Source organism: Ambystoma mexicanum, chromosome 11 (assembly GCF_040938575.1).
Source record: "Ambystoma mexicanum isolate Mex_15411 chromosome 11, UKY_AmexF1_1, whole genome shotgun sequence".
NCBI classification, from domain to species: Eukaryota; Metazoa; Chordata; class Amphibia; order Caudata; family Ambystomatidae; genus Ambystoma; species Ambystoma mexicanum.
This window is the reverse complement of record NC_090934.1, coordinates 1,455,964,041-1,455,984,510: the sequence shown is the minus strand read 5'-3', so window position 1 is coordinate 1,455,984,510 and position 20,470 is coordinate 1,455,964,041. Positions and strand designations below refer to the sequence as shown.

Below are 20,470 nucleotides of genomic sequence, written 5' to 3'. Positions count from 1 at the left end.
TTGTCTCCATAGCACCTGGCAGGGAAGGTGATCATGTTTAAAAAAACACCATCTCCAAATGGATAGTGAAATGCATACAGCTCTGCTGCTCTGTCACATAAAACTCTTCCTTTCACACCAAGAGCTCAATCTACCAGAGGTACAGGCACTACCTTGGCCTTTATCGCAAACGTCCCGCTGGACGCCATTTCCAAAGCCGCTACATGGAGCTCTATTCGTACTTTTACTCAGGACTACTGCATTGACACATTCTAAAGCAGATTCACAGGTGGGACAAGCAGTGCTAAAACATCCATTTGCTGCTGTACCTTCTCACAACCCACCACCTTCTCGAGATACTGCTTGCTAATCTATGCATAGCACGTGATCTAATCAGATTCCATAAGCCTCAGAAGGGATACATTACTGACCGTAATCTTATTTCTGATGCTTGCATCTGCTTAGATTCACATGCGCCCACCCTTCATCCCCTGTGGAGCAGAAGGCGCATAGATGTTTCTCTGCTTTATCTGCTATTGTCTGCTTTATTACACATGTACTCGCGGTACACTTCATGCTACCTCATGCCAGAAACAAAACAATCTGAGGGACCTCGACGCGTGAAGGACGATGGGTGCAGGAGACGTCGCACTAGGGATACCATTACTGGCACGCCCTGTCGACGTCCCTTCTCGAGTTTCAAAAATAAAAAATGTAATACTCTGCAGCTACCACTACATATCGGCCTATGCAGAGCATGTGAATCGAAGCAAATACAAGCATCAGAAATATGATTACAGTGAGTAATGTATCCCATCTGCTGCCACCAGCTTGACTTTAGGTGCATATAAAAATAACAAAATCCCAAATGCAAAAAAGCTAGGGTGGTACAAAAGTATTCCCATTGCACTGCATTGTAAGATGCTGTGGGCAATGTTAAAAAGTTGCGAAAAGGATAAAAGGGAAACTGTACTGACAGTGTGAAGAACTGATCTGTTTCCCCATAATAAATGGGCAAAGGTGGAGCTGAGGGCTTTAGTTCAAAAAGTCGGAGCCAATTCAAAAACAAAGCAAAACAAAAAGAATGGGGACCATAGAAGCTATGGGGGGAAAATTGGTAAAAGAAAAATCTTTCCTAACCAGTGTCGACTGCTTGGAGCTCAAAGAGAATTTAGATGATGCCTTTAGGCAGGCATTAGATGATGTTGACAGTTCCCTTGCAGCATTTTGGATGGTGTTGAAGGTGTCCAAACCAGTGTTAAGGGGTAATCGGAAATTCAGGTACAGCCAGCAGTCCCCTTCTTATAGTGCTTTGTCTGCAGTAAGTGGGGTGAGGGACAGGATGTTTGCAAGCCCTAGCAAAATCCAAGATTGTGAGAACGCCTCATCTGGGCAACTCTAACTCCGCCCCTTCCTCTGTCTGCTTTCATCACAAGGTCTCCAGTAATTGGCACCCGAGTGTCAGCTGGTAATGACGGAACTGCCTTTGGAGCCCTGTTTCCCAGGGGACCTTCCTGTGAGTGTTCCTGTTCCTTGGAGGTAGGTGACTCCCTTTCTCACAGGGAGCAAAGAGCGGGCTTTGTGGGCTGGGCCCGACATGATTGTTGTGGGTACACCCTGCCCATACAGCTTAATACACACACCAGGCCATGTCGTGAATGAGTCACTGGTAAACCAAGCTGACAATGAAATTACTTCAAATGCTTGTGGATATCTAATTGTGTAATCCCAATAGCAACCATGTCAAAACCAGACATGGCTTATTTATACTTGGATGTTAATCTGTCCTCAAACACAATTACGATATTTGGAACGAGAGGTGCATACAGTTAAAAAAGTGCCTCTGCATGTTGGTACTTTAAGGCTCCAGCAGATGTGTTCATGAATGTACATGTGCCCTTTGAACCTGTCCTGTTGCCACTACAGGACAGTAGCTGTGGATGTCAGTAGACTGTCGTAGAAAGGTACTGTGTTGCATTATGCTTTATTTGTTTATTTTATTTATATAGCGCGCCTGACCCAGAGGTATCTGGGTGCGTTAGGTAAACGAAGTGGTTACATGATACGGTTATACAGACAGAATACAGATAATGAGTTCAAATAACAAATGAAAAGCAAGAGTAGGTGGGGACCATAGGAAAGTATGTAATATGAAATAGGGAAGATTGGCAGATCAGATTTCCAGAAACAGAATTAACACTATAATATTGTCATTAAAAATCCAAAAAGTTCTGGCTATTTTACCCTCACCGATTGCATTACTTCAGTGTGATGGTTTGCTACAAGTCCCTCTGACCACAGAAATATGTTTAAATGCCAGGAAGACAACCAGGAAAATGCAAAATGTTTAGGGGTTCTCAAAAATGGGACAGAAAAAATGTAATTATGTCCCAACAGCTACACTCCTGCAGCTCTCGTTTCTACGAGCTGTGATGTCTTACAGTGCCTTAAAGTCTTCATGCTCATTCCACCCGAGCAAAGGCGGCATCAGTGGACTTCAGAGACCTGCCCCTTTTTTTGGAAACTTGTATGTAAGCCACTTAGGCCACCCTTCATGCTTTCTGCGAGCATTGTTCTGTAGATGCTTCAACAATATAGATTGTTTGGCTAAGAAGTTAGCTGCCTCCCAAGCCATATCTATTCAGTGTGTTTCCAAACTAGGTTGGGAAGGACTGGAGCAGGACAACATAAAAGGGGAAGGAGTGCCTTTTGGGTGATTTTGGTTGTCTTTGCCCCTGTTCTTTCACAACACCCATATTTCCGACCGAAACAATGTTAAACTCTGTTTGTAGGGTGAAGGTAAAGTGACAACCCATCTTTTAGGAATCCTTTTGGGTCGACAGGTGTACAAGCATCCAGGTTGTGAATTATGGCGAGCAAGGTTTAAATATCTTTAATTACCATGATGTTAATACTCATACCTCCCGTCCCCGTTCCTGCATCCTTGTAGGCGTCCTCCAACATGGGGGCGGTACCGGAACCTATGGCAGTAAAAAATTGAGCTTCCCCTTTAAATTTAGTGTAATGTGCTGGTGCGCTGCCTCGGGCGGGATAAATCCCTGGTGAGGCCCCACCCTCCGGTGCCTCGCCCAGTCCCTTTTTCTGCACGGACGGTGACCGACCTGGCAGCCATTCGTTCCCGGGCTCGGACCCCCATGTTCTCGGTCTTGAGTGTTCAGGGCGAAACACCAGTGGGACACATGTTCGGCCTGCAGCGCACTCGGTCACAGGGCATTGAAGAATGTGTTGTCACGGTGGAGGGAGATCTTCCACACTTCTCATCCTCCCCACCTTAAGGACAAGTCTCCAGGACTTCTTGTCAAGAAAAGGTAGGCCCTCTGTTCAGCATGGCTCCAGAGCGCGGCAATTCCTTCCCCAGGGTTTCCACGGATCAGGGTTCGTCGTATTCAGGTTCTGGCAGGCACAAGCCCTCTAAGGCTACCGGCTCTCAAGCTGTGGGACTCACAGGCCCTACCAGGCTGTCCTCGGAGGGGCGATCAAGTTTGTCCTCTTCTTCTACCCCAAGGTGTAAGGGGATCATCAAGTGCCACCTCCCAAGAGTCTGTCCTTGGCTAGATCCAGCACCGGCACAGTTGCTGAGTGCTTTCAGCCTACCGGAGCTCATGAGTTAGTGAGTTATGACTACCGGCTGTCCGACTGAGGGCTCAGCGCCTACCAGAGCAATCTGAGGTCGACGCCACTGCTTCGGGTGTACAACCCTGGCTGTATCCTCTCTCGTCTAAGGCCTCTCTTGGCGCAAAGCCTTCGTGCCCTCCTGCCCAGGGCGTGGCGCAAGGCTTCAAAATGGCAGAGCGGCACGTGGCGGAGCTTGCCAGGCAGGTGGCCATCTTGGATCCAGCTCAAGGCCTGCCAGTGCTTTCGCCCATCAGATGGGCTTTGCAGGTTGAACCGAGCCCTCTTTCCTCTGGAAACAGCAGCGGATCCTACGGTGCAGGCTTTTGGTCCCCTCAGGGATACATCTACCCATCAGTCGTACAGCTACACGCACCAAGCGCCTCAGCATTTTGACCAGGAGCGAAGGCCCAGCGCCTCGGAGGGTCAGGCCCCTAGGCACTGTAAGGAACTCATTGTGGCAACAGTAAAGATGGACACAAGTGATCAATTCAAGGGTGTTTATTAAACTGTATAGGCAGGTTGGAGAAATGCCTAATCTAAATCTAAGATTGGAGCAAGCGTTAACCGTAAAATGATGATAAATAAGGCAGTCGTAGTGGCTTTGTCAAATAAAAAAGGCCTATACTAAGAAACCTATGGCCACATTTTACAACTAATACAAAATGGGAGTGGGATAGTTTTCAAGAAAAGAAAGCGGTGTTCGAGGGGATTGGGTCCTCCGACGTCTTCCATATCTATGACAGGTAATGTCCACAGCTGTGCTGCTTCTGAAAATCTTTGGCGTCTGCGTCCTGCGTCGATGACATCGATGCGCCGTCCCCGAGGACCTCCTCCGACGGCCGACGTCACCCGATGTGATAAGTAGGACGCACGACGCCCATAGCCTCAGTTCCGTTTTTTCCGCGAACGTGTTTGCTTCGTGAATCTCGGTACGCCTCGACTCGTTGGAGTTCGCTGTTTTCAATTCTCGGTTCATTGAACCTGTTCGGTTTGTGTGAAGACCTGTTTGTGGCGATGTCTTTCTCATCTTCAACCCCGCGTCCGGGCTTCAAGAACTGCGGGGACTGTGGGTCCAAGATGTCGGTCACGGACTCGCACGACGCCTGCCACTGGTGCCTCGGGGAGGCCCGAGATACGGACGACTGTGTCGACTGCCAGTCGCTCACGGCCACGGCCTTGCGTGAACGCAAGAAGAAGCTGTCGGTAGGCCGGGTGTCTAAGCCCGGAAGTCGAGGTCTGCGGGGCTTTCGACGGATGACTCGAGGGGTGACTCTCCGCGTCATCGTCGGAAGTCCAGTGGGTCTCCTTCCAGGAGTCGTCTCGCCACTCCTCTGCCTCTTCGAGGCATTCCCGGAAGCGCCGGCATAGGTCGCCTTCCCCGTCCTCTTCCGAGGACTCCGCCCGTCGGCGGGTCGCTTATCCCTCCATGCAAGCGACACCGGAGGAATCGGCTTCCTTCGGGAAGCAGATGCTAGCGATTCTTGAATCGCAGGGCACCGGTCCGCGCCTCCGAGTGGGGTCGGTCGGCACCGGTCGAGAGACACCGTCCGTACGCCTTCGGGCTCGGGTGGTCGGCACGGCTCGCGGGAGAGGTCCCGCTCGGACAAGGGTAGCCGTTCTCGCCATGCCCGTTCCAGGTCCCGGTCCTCGATGCGCTCGAGACTACGTGATCCTGTGCCGTCTTCGAAGAAGACGTCGACGCCTGTGGCGCCGAGGTCGTCTGATTTCTCTCAAGGCTCCGCCTCCGAGGGGGTCGTCGGCGCCTAGGTCGTCGAGTGACCCGCTCCGGCTTCGAGGCCTGTGTCGACGCTGCTGATGCTGGCGGGCTGCAGCTGACGTCAACGCCGATTCGCTCGACGTCGACGCCTTTTCTGTCGACGCCGACTCGTTCGGCGCCCTCGACGCCTTTCGAGGCGGTGGTGTCGGAGGGGCCCCGTGGCACGGGGGTTTGCCCCTAGAAAGGCTATGGCTAAGGTCAGGCACTGCTTTGGTCCACAGAGGTCTTCCTCTCCCCGCCTGGAGTACATTTCAGAGGGTGAAGAAAGGCTCTGATGGGGGCTTGGTTCCGGTTACGGTTCCAGCTGACCTTATCTCGGGCCATAACCAGTTTGATGATCTGCGGCAGTCGCTGCATGATGCTAGTGGACTGGACACCTCTCCGGAGGTGGAGTTTTGTAGGCCGGAGCCTGGCTCTCATGCCGATTCTTCATATCGGCGCCTTATGTCTCGGGTCACCAAGTACTTGGGTTGGTCAGCTCCCCCAGGGGAGTTCGTTCAGGATGATCTCACGGACATCCTTGATCTCGGTCCCCCACTGACCCGGTTTTGCCTTTTCATATGGCTCTGCAGAGAAGGGTGGCGGCGGCTTGGACTGCTCCGGAGAGTCTCCCGGCAGTGGGCGAAAATACCGTCCAGTCAGTAGCGACCCCTGCTACTTGTCTAGGCACCCCAGTCCGGAGAGTTTGGTGGTGCAGGCGGCTACGGCCCCGGCAAAGCAGGCGTCGTATCCTACCATCCCTCCGGATAGGGACGACAAACGTTTTGACGGCTGGGCGAAGAAAGTGTTTTCTTCTGGGGGTATGGCGCTTCAGACGGCCAACTCCGTATGTGCCTTGTCTCGTTTCAGACACACTCTGTGGAACTGTTGCATTAGCGGCTGAACATATTCCTGAAGGGGACGAACGGGATGGTTTCCTTGCTATGGTTCAGGATGGCAAGGATGCTATGTGTGAGGCCGTTCAGTCGGCTTTGGATTTGGCGGATTGTGTCAGCCGGTCCATGGCGGCGAGCACCGTAATGCGCAGGTTTGCGTGGTTGCGGAAGTCTGGGTTCGCTCCTGATGTGCAGTCCCGGCTCCTCAACATGCCCTTTGACGGTGAACACCTTTTTGGCAGCAAGGCTGACGAGAGCCTTGAGAGATTTCAGACCTCCAAAGCTGCAGCAAAGTCGTTGGGCGCTGCAGTTCGCCAACATCCGCCTTTTCGTCCTAGGGCACAGCAATGGAGGGGAGATTCCTTTCGCTATTACTCGTCCTTCAGTAAAGCGAGGGGAGCTGGCAGTCAAAGAGGCCATCGTAAGAGTGCCAGAGGTGGAAATAAAGGTACTTGAGGTGCCAAGGCCGCTCAAGCAGTTGCCACTTTGCCCTCGGGCAACGCCGCAGCCGCTACCACTCAGTCATGAGGCCAGGTCCCTTGGTTCGCCGGTTGGGGGAAGGCTGGCGCAGCATCTTGTAGAGTGGCAAGCCATTACTTCGGATGTGTGGGTTCTGGAGATCATAACCCACGGCTACTGTCTTCCTTTTCGGCAGAGGCCTCACGACAATCCACCAGGGAGCCTCTCTTTGAAGAGTCCGGATCCGCTCCTTGCGCAGGAAATTCAAGCCCTGCTGGAGAAAGGCGCCATAGAACTGGTGCCTGCAGCAGAGAGGAACAAGGGATGGTATTCCCCTAATTTTTTGATATCGAAGAAAGACGGGGGATTGAGACCCATCATGGACTTGCGCGGTTTGAACAAACTCCTCAGGAAGGACAAGTTCAAGATGGTGACTCTTTCTCAAGTCCTCCAGGCCCTTCAACTTCAGGACTGGTTGGTGCCTCTCGACCTCAAGGATGCTTTCTTCCATGTGCCGATCCATCCCAAGCACAAGAAGTACCCGAGGTTCGCGGTTGGCGACTCGCACTTTCAGTTTCGGGTCCTGCCGTTTGGATTGACCTCCGCCCGAGGGTTTTCACCAAGCTCATGGTGGTGGTGGCAGCGCATCTCAGGAAAGGGGGGATTCACGTCTACCCCTACCTGGACGATTGGTTGATCAGAGGGAGCTCTCCCGAGCAAGTCCTGGATCATTTGTCTGTCACCTGCCACTCCCTTCACAGGCTGGGCTTCTCCCTCAATTTAAAGAAGTCCCATTTGACGCCAACACAGCGGCTCCAGTACATCGGAGCAGTGCTCGACACGTCCCTGGGGCAGTGTTTTCCTCCTCAGGTGAGGGCTCTTCACATTCAGCAGATGGTGCACAAGTTTCAGTTTGCCCAGAATCTCCCAGCGTCCAAGTTCTTGAGACTGCTCGGCCTCATGGCATCCTGCATTCTTCTGGTGCCAGAGGCTCGTCTGCGTTCTTTGCAGTGGGCACTCAAGCTCCAGTGGTCTCAGTCCTCCGGCAGGCTGTCGGACCCTGTTCAGGTGCCGTCCTCGGTAGCCCGGGACCTTCTGTGGTGGGCCGTCGAGGGCAATCTGATTAAGGGGGTCCCATTTTGGCTGCCCTGGCCGGAGGTGACGATCATGACGGACGCATCCCTCACGGGATGGGGAGCTCATGCCAACGAGTTGACAGTCAGCGGTCGTTGGTCTCCGTCGGAGTCCAGACTCCATATCAATCTGTTGGAGCTGAGGGCCGTCAGGCTAGCCCTGAAGGCTTTTCTGCCAACTGTGCGCGGAAAGAGTGTCCTGATTCTAACGGACAACACGGTGGCCATGCACTACCTCAACAAAAAGGGGGGGGGGGTAGGGTCACTTCCGCTGTGCAGGGAGGCGATGCAGCTCGAGTCCTGGAGATCTTCGCCCTTTGGGGGACCCCTCAAGTGGATCTCTTCGCCTCCAGTGTCAACCGGAAGTGCGAAAGGTTTTGCTCGCAGGAATTTCCTCCAAAAGGAGCCTTAGGAGACGCGTTCGTGGTGGAGTGTTCGTTCCCACTACTGTACGCATTTTCTCCAGTCCCCGTTATCCCGCAAATGCTGCGGAGGTTAGAGGTTCGGTTCCCGGATGATGCTCATTGCTCCGGCGTGGGCCCGGAGGACGTGGTACCCGGACCTTCTAGACTTGTCCATCTGCCCTCCACGTTGTCTTCCCTACCGAGACGATCTGCTCTCACGGGAGGGTGGTCAGGTTCTCCATCCAGAGGTCAGATCCCTCAGTCTTCATGCTTGGCTTCTGAAAGGTTGAGGTATAAGGATTGGGACCTCCCTGAAGACGTGATGGAGGTGTTGCTCTCGGCCAGGCAGCCGGCAACAAAGTCTCTGTACCATTGCCGTTGGAGAAAGTTCTGCGACTGGTGCAGAGTTCAGAATGTGGATCCTTTTGAATGTGACATTCCCATGGTTTTGTCTTTTTTGCTTTTTTTCGCCCACAGGGGCTTGCAAGTGGGGACCATTAAAGGTTTCCTGGCGGCGCTGTCTATATTTAAGCGCTCGTCTGAAGAGTGTTCCTATTTTAAGATTCCTTTAATTTCGCAGTTTTTGAAAGGGCTCACTAATGTGTTCCCTCCGTCACCTTTTTTGATGCCAGGTTGGGATTTGAACCTTGTTCTTAAGTTTCTTATGGGTGCTCCGTTTGAGCCTTTACATTATTGCCCTTTGAGGCTGTTAACTCTGAAAACTGTGTTTTTGGTTGCGGTTACTTCTGCTTGCAGAGTGAGTGAGTTACAGGCACTTTCAGATAAGCCACCCTTCACTGTGTTTCATAAGGACAGGGTTGTCCTTAGTTCGTCCTTCTTTTCCTCCGAAGGTGGTTTCGGAATTTCATTTGAAGCAGAAGGTTGTTCTTCCGGCGTTCTATCCTCCTCCACATCCTGGTAAGGAAGAGGAGAGGCTCCATAGGCTTGATCCTCGGAGAGCGTTGAGCTTTTATATTTCGCGCATGTCCCGGGTCAGAGTGGACGATCAACTTTTCATTGGTTACGCTGGAAAGCGTTTGGGACAAGCTGTGACGAAAAAGACTTTGTCTCGTTGGATTATTTTAGCTATCTCCGAGTGTTACTGCTTGGCGGGTAAGGACCCTCCTACTGGCTTGCGGGCCCATTCTACCAGAATGAGTGGCTGCGTCTACTGCTCTGCAGAGGAGAGTTCCTATTCGTCACATCTGTGATGCAGCCACCTGGGCTTCAGTACATACTTTTGTACGTCACTATTCCCTCGATTCCATCAGAGGGCAAGATCTGGCCTTTGGTAAGGCAGTTCTCTATTCCGCAATTTGATTGGGCATTCTAAATTTGTATTCTAAATTCTTTCCCACCTCCTTGCTTGGTACTGCTTTGGGAGTCTGTCATAGATATGGAATACGTCGGAGGACCCAATCCCCTCGAAGAACAAGTTACTTTCTTACCTGGTAACGTTCTTTCGATGGGATGGTCAGACGACGTATTCCATATCGCTCCCTCCCTGCCTTCCCCGCTGCAGAATTTCTTTTGCGACTGCAGCTTGCGTTCTGCAAGGCCTTGTGTGTCTGACTGGAAGTAAACTGGTGGCACACGTTCTGGGAAACTATAACTGAGGCTATGGGCGTCGTGCGTCCTACTTATCACATCGGGTGGTGTCGGCCGTCGGAGGAGGTCCTCGGGGACGGCGCATCGATGTCATCGACGCAGGACGCAGACGCCAAAGATTTTCCGAAGCAGCACAGCTGTGGACATTACCTGTCATAGATATGGAATATGTCGTCGGACCATCCCATCGAAAGAACGTTACCAGGTAAGAAAGTAACTTGTTCTTCTCAAATAATGTCAGGATGCGGTAGCTTGGGTCTCCCTTCCCCACGTTTTGAGCACAGGGTAAGGTGGGATCTTGGAGCACAGCACACACTCGAGCTTTTCCAGCACGAGGCGACAGTTCTGTTCCAGTCTGTCAGGAATCTCGATGGCCAAGTCTTGTTTCTTTGGAAAGTCTCTTGCCTTCGAGGGCCTGACATATTCAAATAACAAAACAAAAGTTCCTTTAACAAAATGGAAGTTTGTTTCTTGGTTTTACTTAGGGTAAGGATTCTTCACCCCTGGCCCCGCCCCTCTTCTGGGCGCTGAACCTTCACAAATCGTATATCATAAATCAATAACAGTTCCTTCTCTTAATGGACTTTGGGTGATGGCTTTCCCCCTGGATCACTCTTGTTCGGGCTTGTATCTCCATCTACTGTTGGCCTCCCTCCACGTGTTCACTATGGCTTTCAACAAATCTATCGTTCTCGTACAAAGTCTTTTCAACAGTTCGCTGTGAACCTCCCTTTTCTCGGGTTCACTTGATTAGGGTGACACTGGCTCACCCCTGGGTCCTCCCCTTCCGGGTGCAGACCCCTGTCAACTTTCAGCCTCCCTCCTCCGGCTTCACTATGGCTTATTCTTTCACTCCTAAATCTTAATGTCTTTTTAAACAGTTCCAGTGGACATCCCTAGGCCGGGTTCACGTTGCCAACACACTGTTTCTTGTGATGAACTGCTTGGCTTTCTTGTAGCTGGTGTCAAGGCCGGTACCACGGTAGCAGGAGCCTCCCTCACTCCGGCTTAACATCATCAATACGCTGCGTGTACCGTTAACATCTGCTGCAACACACTTGGGCTATTGTCCTCGGTTTTACGATTCCTTTTGCAAAGGTTATGCAGGGTTTTGTCAAAAAGAGCAAGGTCGGGTCTCTCCTCGTCAGCCTCTCGATATTCGCCACCTTTCTCCTCCTTTTGAACTGCTGGGCCTGGATAGCGGACTCGTTGTGTGGTCTGCCTTGCACGTCCTGTGCTCTCTTGCTCCACCTTTTTATCCCTGTGGGGAAAGGTAAGTGGCGTCAGGTGTGTGTGATTCAGGTTAATTGCCTGACTTTGCCTGGTCCTTAGGTTGGGACATGTCGGGTAAACGGGGTGCATCTTCGATGGGCTGTCAAAATATAATTAAGTGTTTGGGTTAGAAAAAGAGGGTGATAGTTCCAGGTATCCTAAATGGTCGAAAGGGAAAGAGGTGTTACATGGAATTGCAACCCTAGTATTGGGGTTTGTGGTGGTCTCGGAAGGGTAGGTTTTGGAGGGTTTGTAAAATAAGCAGGAGGGTTTGTGGGAATTGTAGTTGGTTACATTCGATTGGGAGTTTGGAGAATGATACTCGGAGAGACTGGATTGATAGGGTTTGTGAAGCAAACGGAAATTACCGGGATCGTGAAATTAACTGAGGGAATTGTGGGGAACGTAGTGTTTTGTCAGGAAAAACTGGGTGTTCGGGACAGAATAACCAGTGGGATGTGGAAAAGAATGTTTGGGGTTCTTTGGGTGGGACACAGGAAAACAGGGATTCTGGGTAGATAATTCTGGGGTGCAAATGGGTTTGACATTTTATGGGATTGGTTATATCCAGAGGGGTTGGTGGCTTTGGGCAAGAGAGAATCAATGGGAGGAAGTGGGGCATATGTGGCACAGCCCATAAAGGTCTCCAGGATCTTACCCTCCTCTTCTTCCTCTGTAACATACTGCGTCTCCCTTTGGACATTCTCCTGAGCATAATCCTGGGTTCGCCTCAACAGGTGATCTTTCCCTGCTCGTCTAGCGTAAGAGACGGCCACCACTTTCTTGGCTGCCTGAATAAGGGATTCTCGAGGTCCGCTGGAAAGAATACCCTCAGGTTTCTCACAGCACCCAGTGGCTTGTGAGGACCGCTTCTTTGAGCGCTTCCTCTCCCTCATGCGCTCCCTTCAGATGAATGGGCTCCTCAAGGACATTGTGAAGGAGGCCATTCCGCAGATGGCGCCACCCCGGCCCCCTCCTGGGTACTCCTTCCGTTCATCCTGTGGTTCCGGTGCTGGCCCCTCCACTGGCTCTGGTCCTACTGGTCGTTCGGACCTCTCCACCACCTCCTGTACCACCAATACCTCCCCCTCAACAGCCGTTGGGCATGGCTGCGGCTACGGACCTTGGGAGGGCTGGGGGCAAGCCCCTGCCGCCACCTGTGTCCCAGGACCAGGATACCCCTCGGTCTGTAAAATAGAGGGGGTTGGGGTTGCACAATGAGGACGATGAAGCCCAGGACGATGCACCCTTGGCATCAGTTAAGGCTTTCATAACTGCCTTTAGGGCCTGGCAGAGTTTTTTCGGGGTCCCTCTGCCCGAGGAAGACCCCAGGAGTGCTTGCAGAGGTCTTGGGCAAGCGAACCACAATCGGGTCTGGCATCCCTCTCCAGAACTGTTCTGCAGGTGGCGCAACAGGTCTGGGAGAAGCCCAGGGCCAACGCCCAGATGAACAATAAGTTGGACAGTGGGTTTAGGCAGACGGATGTGGAGCCAATCCTCCACGCCTTCCACCCGCAGCTGCATTCCTCAGTGGTGGCTGCGGCATCCTTGTATTCTAATCGATCGTCTTTGTCGTCTTCCTCCACGGGACCCACCTCCCAGTTGCCTCTCCAAGGAGGACCTCAAGTCTTTCGGAAAGCACTGTTATTCCATCTCAGGACTGCATCAGCGGCAGGCCAACGCAGGCACCCTATTGACCGCAGCTAACCAGAAGCTGTGTCGGGAGCGCCGAGAATTTCTACTTGACCTCCCTTCAGACAAGCAAGTGTCCTTCAAAGCCGGGCTGGCAGATGCCCAGGCCATTGCATAGGACCTCATGGAGGCTTCGTTCTCCCGCATCGACACAACCAGTGGAGGGCTGTGCCTTTGGGTGGAGATGAGGACGGCGTGGATGCACTCCACTAGGTTTTCATCTGAAGTGCAGGAACAAATCGGACCTTTTTCATTCGTCAACCGATGACAAGTTGACAAAGAAGAAAACCACCACTCAAACCACCAAATCCTTGGCCAAAGTCAGAAATCCTTTCCTTAGTCCTAGGGCAGGACCGAGTTTAAGCCCTGCGCCTTCTCCGGCTTCAAGAGGTTCCGGAACCGCGGTACACAGAGGCCTGACAGGTTGCCCAGCGACAACAGGAGGAAGCAGCAGAGGACGTTGCATGGGCTTTTCCTCTCCCCATCCTCTGTCCCGGCCTCTGATGCTAAGAAGCAGTGACGTCCAGGTTGGGGAACACAGCATGCCTGTGGGGAGCTGTTTGGCTCTGTTCCAGGACACCTGGAAGCGTCTTTTCAGCAACCTTTGCATCATATCCTTAGTCTCCACGGGCTTCAGTCTTTCTCTCCTTTGCCACTACCATCCTCTCCTCTTCTTCAGATCGGGTCCCCGGCTCTTGGAGATGCAGGCGATAGAACCGGTTCCTTTTGTAGACTGGGGCTTTGGGTACTATTCCTGTATTTTTGCAGAACCCAAGAACAACCAGGCTGGCCTGAGGGTTGTCCTGAACCTGTCATTTCTAAAACTGTCTTTTCTTCACTGCTGAAATGCTTCAAGATGATTACCCCCGCCCACATACCCGAGTCTCTGTGTGCAGGGGACTGGATGTGTTCCCTGGACCTCAAAGATGCATACCTGCATGTTCCCATCTAGCAACCGCATCAGAAGTTACTGCGGTTCACGATTGACGTACCACTTTCAGTAGAAGGTGCTTGCCCTTGGCCCTGAACTCTGCTCCTCGTGTCTTCCCAAAGTTGATGAACTCGGTGGCAGGTGGTCTCTGCTTTCAGGGCCATCATCTGTACCTTTATTTGGATGACTGGCTGGTGAGGAAGGAGTCACCTGAGGGGTGGTACTCTCCTGCCAGAGATTGGCAGATCTCCTTCATCAGCTGGGCTTCTCCCTCAACCAGAGGAAGTCACAGTTGTGCCCCTCTAAGGAACTGGTCTTACTAGGGGTTTGTTGCAACACTACCATTCAGCAGGTGTTTCCTACGCCCAAGAGGCTTCTGTCCCTCCGCAAGGCGGTTAGGCACTTTCTGGCCAACACGACCACCTCAGCGTGGTGTTTCCAGCACATTTTTGGCCTGATGGCCTCCTGTGTGCTTACTGTACAGCACGCTCACCTCTAGATGAGGCGCCTCCAGCTCCACCTGCCGGCCTATTGAGATCAGGAAACGGGGTCTGTCGGACAGGATCCCTATAACACTGCTCCTACTGCCCGATCTTTGCTGATGGATGGTAGTGTTTCAGTGGGAGCCCCCCCCTACCCTGGTGGTGATGACCGACTCCTCTTTTGGGTTGGGGCCTACTCTGGAGGGCTATGCGATTCATGGAGTGTGGTCCAGGACGAAGGCCTTCCTGCATATCAATCTGCTCAAGCTCTTGTCAGGACGGGCAATTCTACTATGATGATTTACCTGAACAAGCAGCGCGGGGTGGCACCTGTCCACAACCCCCTCCTCTGCATGGAGGCAGTATCCATCTGAAAATGGGCCCAAACCGAGGGAGTTTGCATTTCAGCAGTCCACCGCCCCCGCGGGACAGGAATGCAGAGGTGGACTAGCTGAGCCGCCTAGGGATCAACACCTATGAGTGGCAGTTGCACACTGACTCCTTGTTGCCCCTTTTCCAGCGTTGGGGGTTCTTGGACCTAGATTGTTCGCATCACATCCCCTCTGAATTCCAAGTGCCCCCAGTTTGCTTCATGGGAAGGACGGGCTCAGAGGTCTCTGGGAGGTGCCTTCCAGATCTGTTGGCACGGTCGCTGGCGCTATGCGTTTCCACCCATGCCCCTGCTCCAACAGACCCTCTGCAAGTTTCGGGCTTCTGTAGGTTGCAGCTTCATCCTGATTACCCCCCACTGGCCTTCGAGACACTGTTTTCAGATCAGCTTCAGTTGTGCTCCTAGGGTCCTGTCCATCTTCCGATCTCCAGCAAGGGATTCCTGATGCAACAGGTCGGGGCAGCGGTACATCCGGACCCAGCAAAGCTGGCGCTGGCAGCCTGGTTCCTGACCAGCTGTGGCTTTAGCATGCTCAATTTTTGGATGACAGCTGAGACATCATTCGGTCCCAGTATAAGAGTAAATGTCACAAGCCCAATAGCCGAAACTAGTCCAAGAGTCTGGACCCTATTACCTGTCCTCTGGATGACAGCTTTTTCAGCACACCTGGCTGGTCCTGGAGTTCAGGTGGATACGTGCCACCCTTATCTGGCTGCCATTGGGGCTTACAAGAATTCCCCAGAGCATGGGTTTCTTGCTGCTTTGCAGCACAAGCCTTTCGAGCCGATGGCCTCTGTGGATATCCGCTTGGTAACACTAAAGACAGTTTTACTGGTGGCTCTCAACTCAGCACACAGGGTTAGTATTCTACAGTCGTTGCCCTTGTGCAAGCCCTTCGCCCCGTTTCACAACAAGTTCATCTTGCACACTCACCCAAACCTCTTGCCCAAGGTGGTCTCCATTTCATCTGAATCAATAAATCTGCCTGCCGGTGTTCTTCCCAAACCCGCAGTACTAAGAGTTGCCAGGTATCTAAGTGGCTGTGTTCAAAGGGGACTGAGGTGAGGCACTGAAGGGCGGGGCCTCGTCAGGGTGTTCCCACGGCCGAGGTCGCTCCCCCGCACGCTATACTAAATCTAAAGGGGAAGCTCAATTCTCCAGCATGGGATCTGGCATGGATTCACATGCACATGAATATTCCCTGTCAGGCTGGGAATCCTCGGTAAAGAAAAAATCAGTATCAGTTTCGTTTCTGATCTCTTTCTTAGTAGTAACGAATCACTGATCTCTGGGTCATACTGCCCCCAGCCAATGACTGCCCTCTCCCTAAGCCCCGCCTCTGGCAGCCATCCTCAGATTTTTACCGCACGCTCAAGTGTTGGGAGTCCTCGTGTTCAGCTCTCGAGTTTTTTACTGCGTTTTCACACTTTTTCAGGAGATTTTCTCATTTTTTTCGGTTTAATCGAGCCTCAAGCTCCACCGTTTCTACTTCCGATAACGGGGACCCGTTTCAGAATTCTTCTATGCCCCTCAAGGGTGAAGTTTTTGTCGAGTTTACACTTCTTGGAGGATTCCGGAAGATTTGCGGCCTACCTCAACGGACATGGCCCAGGACAAGGGAAGCTCGATGCCCGGAACCAAGCTGTTCAGGTGCTGCCCTGGATGCGGATTACAGCTCGTTTTCAAGGAGGACGAGCATTTGCGATGTCTCTACTGCCTTCATGAGGACAAGACGCACGTGGAGAAAGACTGTGCATTCTGCAAGAACCTTTCGGAACGGACCAAACAAGATTGTCGTTCCCGCCTCCCCGCCTGGCTGGAGAAAGGGCACAGCAGGTGAGAAGACGAAGAAGTCTGAGCGGGCTTCTAAGTCCTGTGAGGGCGCCCCGGCGACGGGGGCCCAACAGAAGGCCAAGCACCTCGAGTCCGCGGGTACCGGGAGTGCTGAAAGGTCGGGCTCTTCGGTTGCCAAGCAGGGCGCTACTTCCCTGGCACGTTTGACCACGAGCCAGCACTCTGGTTCGGGGAAGAGGAAGTCCGAGAACCCAGGTAGTCCGCTGGAGCGGACCCGGTCGATCTCGAAGGGGGAGCGAGGCGCTGACCCTCCCCCCAAGGCGAAGGAGGCCCAGGACGCACCTAAGGTGGTGAGGGCTTTGATCCACCCAGCAAAGGCCTCTACCGAAGTGGTCGCTGCGACCCTGACGAAGCCGGCTGGGACTATGCCTGTGGAAACGCCCTCTGGGCCCAGAGTATCCCTGCCACCGCAGAGGGATTCCTCTTTCCAGCCCATCACTAAGACCCCCGTGAAGCCCCTGGCTGAAAAAGAGGGGGGGGGCGGTGGCCATTACACTCGGAATCAGCCTCTGAGGAGGAACTGGTGGAAACCGAGAAGGGCCTCAACGAAAGGTCCATAGGCCTCAACGAGAGGTTCGAGAAGGTTCGATCCCAGGGGACGGTCCCTGCTGACGTGATCGAAGATGACGACGAACAGGGGCCAGTGGAGCGGCCATCCCATCCATCGCAGCCATTGCCCGAGCCCCAGGATAGCTCAACGGCCTTTTTGTTGGCAATCCAATCCTTATGTACCAAGATATGGACGAGATTACCACGGACCCCGACGGAGGATTCAGAACCAGGCCCGTCGGGAAGCCCTCCGAACAAGCGGAGGAGAGTCCACCCCGCTCCGCCCTTCGTGCCTGCGAGACTGGTGGACCCCTCATCCCTGTCATCGGACCCTAGAGAGGATACGGCGACGGATACAGCGACGGGGACGGACGTTGATGACGGCGATGACACAGCGGACATCCCATCGTCGCCCCCCCCACCGTTCCCACCCCTCCCTCCACCCCACCCCCCCACCCGCGGGCGTCTCCAGCCGACGAGATTGGCTCTTTCCAAGCCATGATAACCAGGGCATCCAAGCTCTTCCAGCTCTGCCCTGAAGAACAGAAAAAGGAGGGTTTCTGTACCAACGACGAGAGGCCAAGAGGAAGACGGTCCTCGCGATGCCTTTACTCGACGACATCTGGGACGAGGGGCTTGCTGTCTTGAAGAACCCTTCCACGACACCCGCCAAGGAGGACAGGTACGAGAAAAAGTACTGAGTCCCCGATGCCGCCCCCTTGTGCCTCAGGGCCCAGCCCACGCCGGACTCGGTCGTCTCGGCGGCTTCAACTTCCACTTCCCAGCCGGACAGCGAGGGCAAGAAGTTGGACTCAATGGGACGACGAGTCATCTCTTCGACGATTAAGGCGGCCAATGCCTTAGCGATCGTGGCCCGCTACGACAGGGAGCTCTGGTTCAAGATAGCTCCCCTGCTAGACTTTCTGCCTGATGACACAAGGGCGGTGGCCCTAGAAATTCTGCAGGAAGGCGAGGTGGCGTCGGATCACGCCATAACGGTGGCAACGGACATTGCCGATACCGGATTTCGCCAACTGGGCAACGGAGTTTGCCTCCGACGACGAGGATGGCTCAAGGCGACAGACTTTCGCGAGGACGTCCAGACCAGTGTTGGACATGCCGTTCGACGGCAACCTTTTTGGTAAGGCGGTGGATGAGTCTCTACAGGCCATCAAGACCGACTCGGAGAAGGCCCGGGCCCTTGGGGTGCTTCAACAGCGACGGCCCTTTCGGAGCTCCGGAGGCAGACGGGGTGCCTCCAAAGGATCCAGCGGTGGCTCCTCCACTTACCGCCAGGCGGCCAGCTCCTCTTCCCAGGACGCCTACAGAGGTCGCGGCAAGCAAGGGGGATCCCGCCATCGTCGCCAAGGCGGCCAGGCCGCCTCCAAGCAAGACTGACCCAGCCGGGTTGTCGGGGCCCCCACCGAAGCACCCCGGTGGGAGGCCGGCTGACGAAGTTCGTCAGCGTGTGGGAGTCCATCTCCACCGATAGTTGGGTGTTGGACAACCTGGCCAACGGGCACTCGCTGGAATTCCAAAAGAAGTGCCCTCGCATTCCTCCCGTGGCCAGGAAGGAGAATCACGTCCCTCAACTGCTGTTGGAGGTAAAGGCGATGCTCAAGAAAGGTGCCATCGAGCTCGTCCCCAGGAGGCTCCGGGGCTCCGGAGTGTACTCTGGGTACTTCCTCGTCAAAAAGAAGACAGGCGGTTGGCGCCCCATCCTGGACCTGCGTCGGTTAAACAAGTACATCAAGGCGCAGAAATTCAGTATGGTCACCCTCCAGCACGTGCTGGGACAGCTGGAGGAAGGTGACTTCCTATCGTCGTTGGACCTGGAGGATGCTTACTTTAACATCCCCATTCTAAAAAGGCACAGGAAGTTCCTCAGGTTCGTGGTTCAGGGACGTCACTACCAATTCAGAGCCCTACCGTTCGGATTAAAGTCGGCACCCAGGGTTTTCACCAAGTGCCTGGCACCAGTGGCGGCGCGGCTGCACCTGCAGGGGATCCACGTCTACCCCTACCTGGACGACTGGCTAATCCGGGCAAGGACAAGGGAACTCGCCGTCGAACATACGGCGTGGACCGTCCGGTTACTCACGGAGCTGTGGTTCGCCATCAACTACCCCAAATCTGACCTGGTTCCATCGCAAGTAGCACTGTTTCTGGGAGTGAAGCTCGATACAGTGGGGCAATTGGCCTCCCCTTCAGAAGAGAGGACCAAGACCATCCTGGGCAAGGTGCGGCGCCTGTTGGCCACGGAGGTGGCCAGGGTGAGGTCCATCAAGTCCCTTCTCGGGATGATGTCCTCATGCATCTCCCTTGTACCCCTTTGCAGACTTCGGATGCGTCCACTGCAGGAGTTCCTCGATGCCCGCTGGTTTCAGGCGTTGGCTGCTTCGAGGACAGGATCCCTCTCAACGAGGAGTTCCGTCGGGCGATCCTATGGTGGGGCACCCGGGCTCGCCTCGCTACAGGCACGGACTTTCAAACCCCGGCGTTTCAGGAGACTGTGACGACGGACGCCTCTCTGGAGGGTTGGGGGTCCACACCGGAGATCTCCACACAAGAGGCCTTTGGATCCCGGAGGAGAGGTCTCTCCACATCAACATTCTGGAGCTGCGAGCAGTGTTCTGGGCGCTCAAGTCGTTCCTTCCGTCCCTCAAGGACAAAGTGGTGAGGATCTTCACCAACAACACCACCACGATGTTCTACATACGGAAGCAGGGGGGCACCAGATCCCCAGCCCTATCCAAAGAGGCCCAGGATCTGTGGCACTGGGCCGTTGCCCAGGGGATGTTTCTGGTTCCCTTCCTCTTGGCAGGAATAAAAAACACCATCGCCGACTCGCTCAGCAGGGAGCTGCGCTCATGCCACGAGTGGGAGCTGCGACAAGATCAAGTGGATCGGCTCTTCCAACGTTGGGGCAAACCCCAGATCGACCTGTTTGTGACGGCGGCGAACTCCAAGTGCCAGAGGTTCGCCAGCCAGTTCCCACACCCGAAGAGCATGGGCAATGCTTTCTCGTTCCCCTGGGACGGCCTGTTTCTCTACGCTTTCCCTCCATTCCCGTTGCTGCTCCGCCTCATCAACCAGCTCAAGAGGTCCAGGTGCAGGATGATCCTCGTCGCACTGGCGTGGCCGAGGCAGATCTGGTTCCCGAACCTTCTGGACTTGTCAAGGTCCCCGCCAGTCAAGCTGCCGGCGGACGAGGATCTTCTCTCCAGAGAAGGAGGCGCCATTCTCCATCACAACCCACAGTCGCTGAACTTGCAGGCCTGGCTCCAGCGGCACTAGAGTTTGGAGGGTATGATATACCGGCTGATTGCAGAGAGGTTCTTGCAAAAGCCAGGGCGTCCTCAAGTGTTACGGTCATAAATGGAAGAGGTTCTCTGTCTGGTGCCGTGCACAGAAGATTAACCCTCTGC

General features: G+C 53.8%; 1 protein-coding gene across 2 annotated transcripts in view; it reads left to right on the top strand.

Annotated features, from left to right (window-relative positions):
* The window catches only part of PIAS1 (protein inhibitor of activated STAT 1), a 1,034,011-nt gene that overhangs the window by 1,011,329 nt on the left and 2,212 nt on the right, over window positions 1-20,470 (top strand). The gene's annotated exons all lie outside the window — the stretch shown is intronic.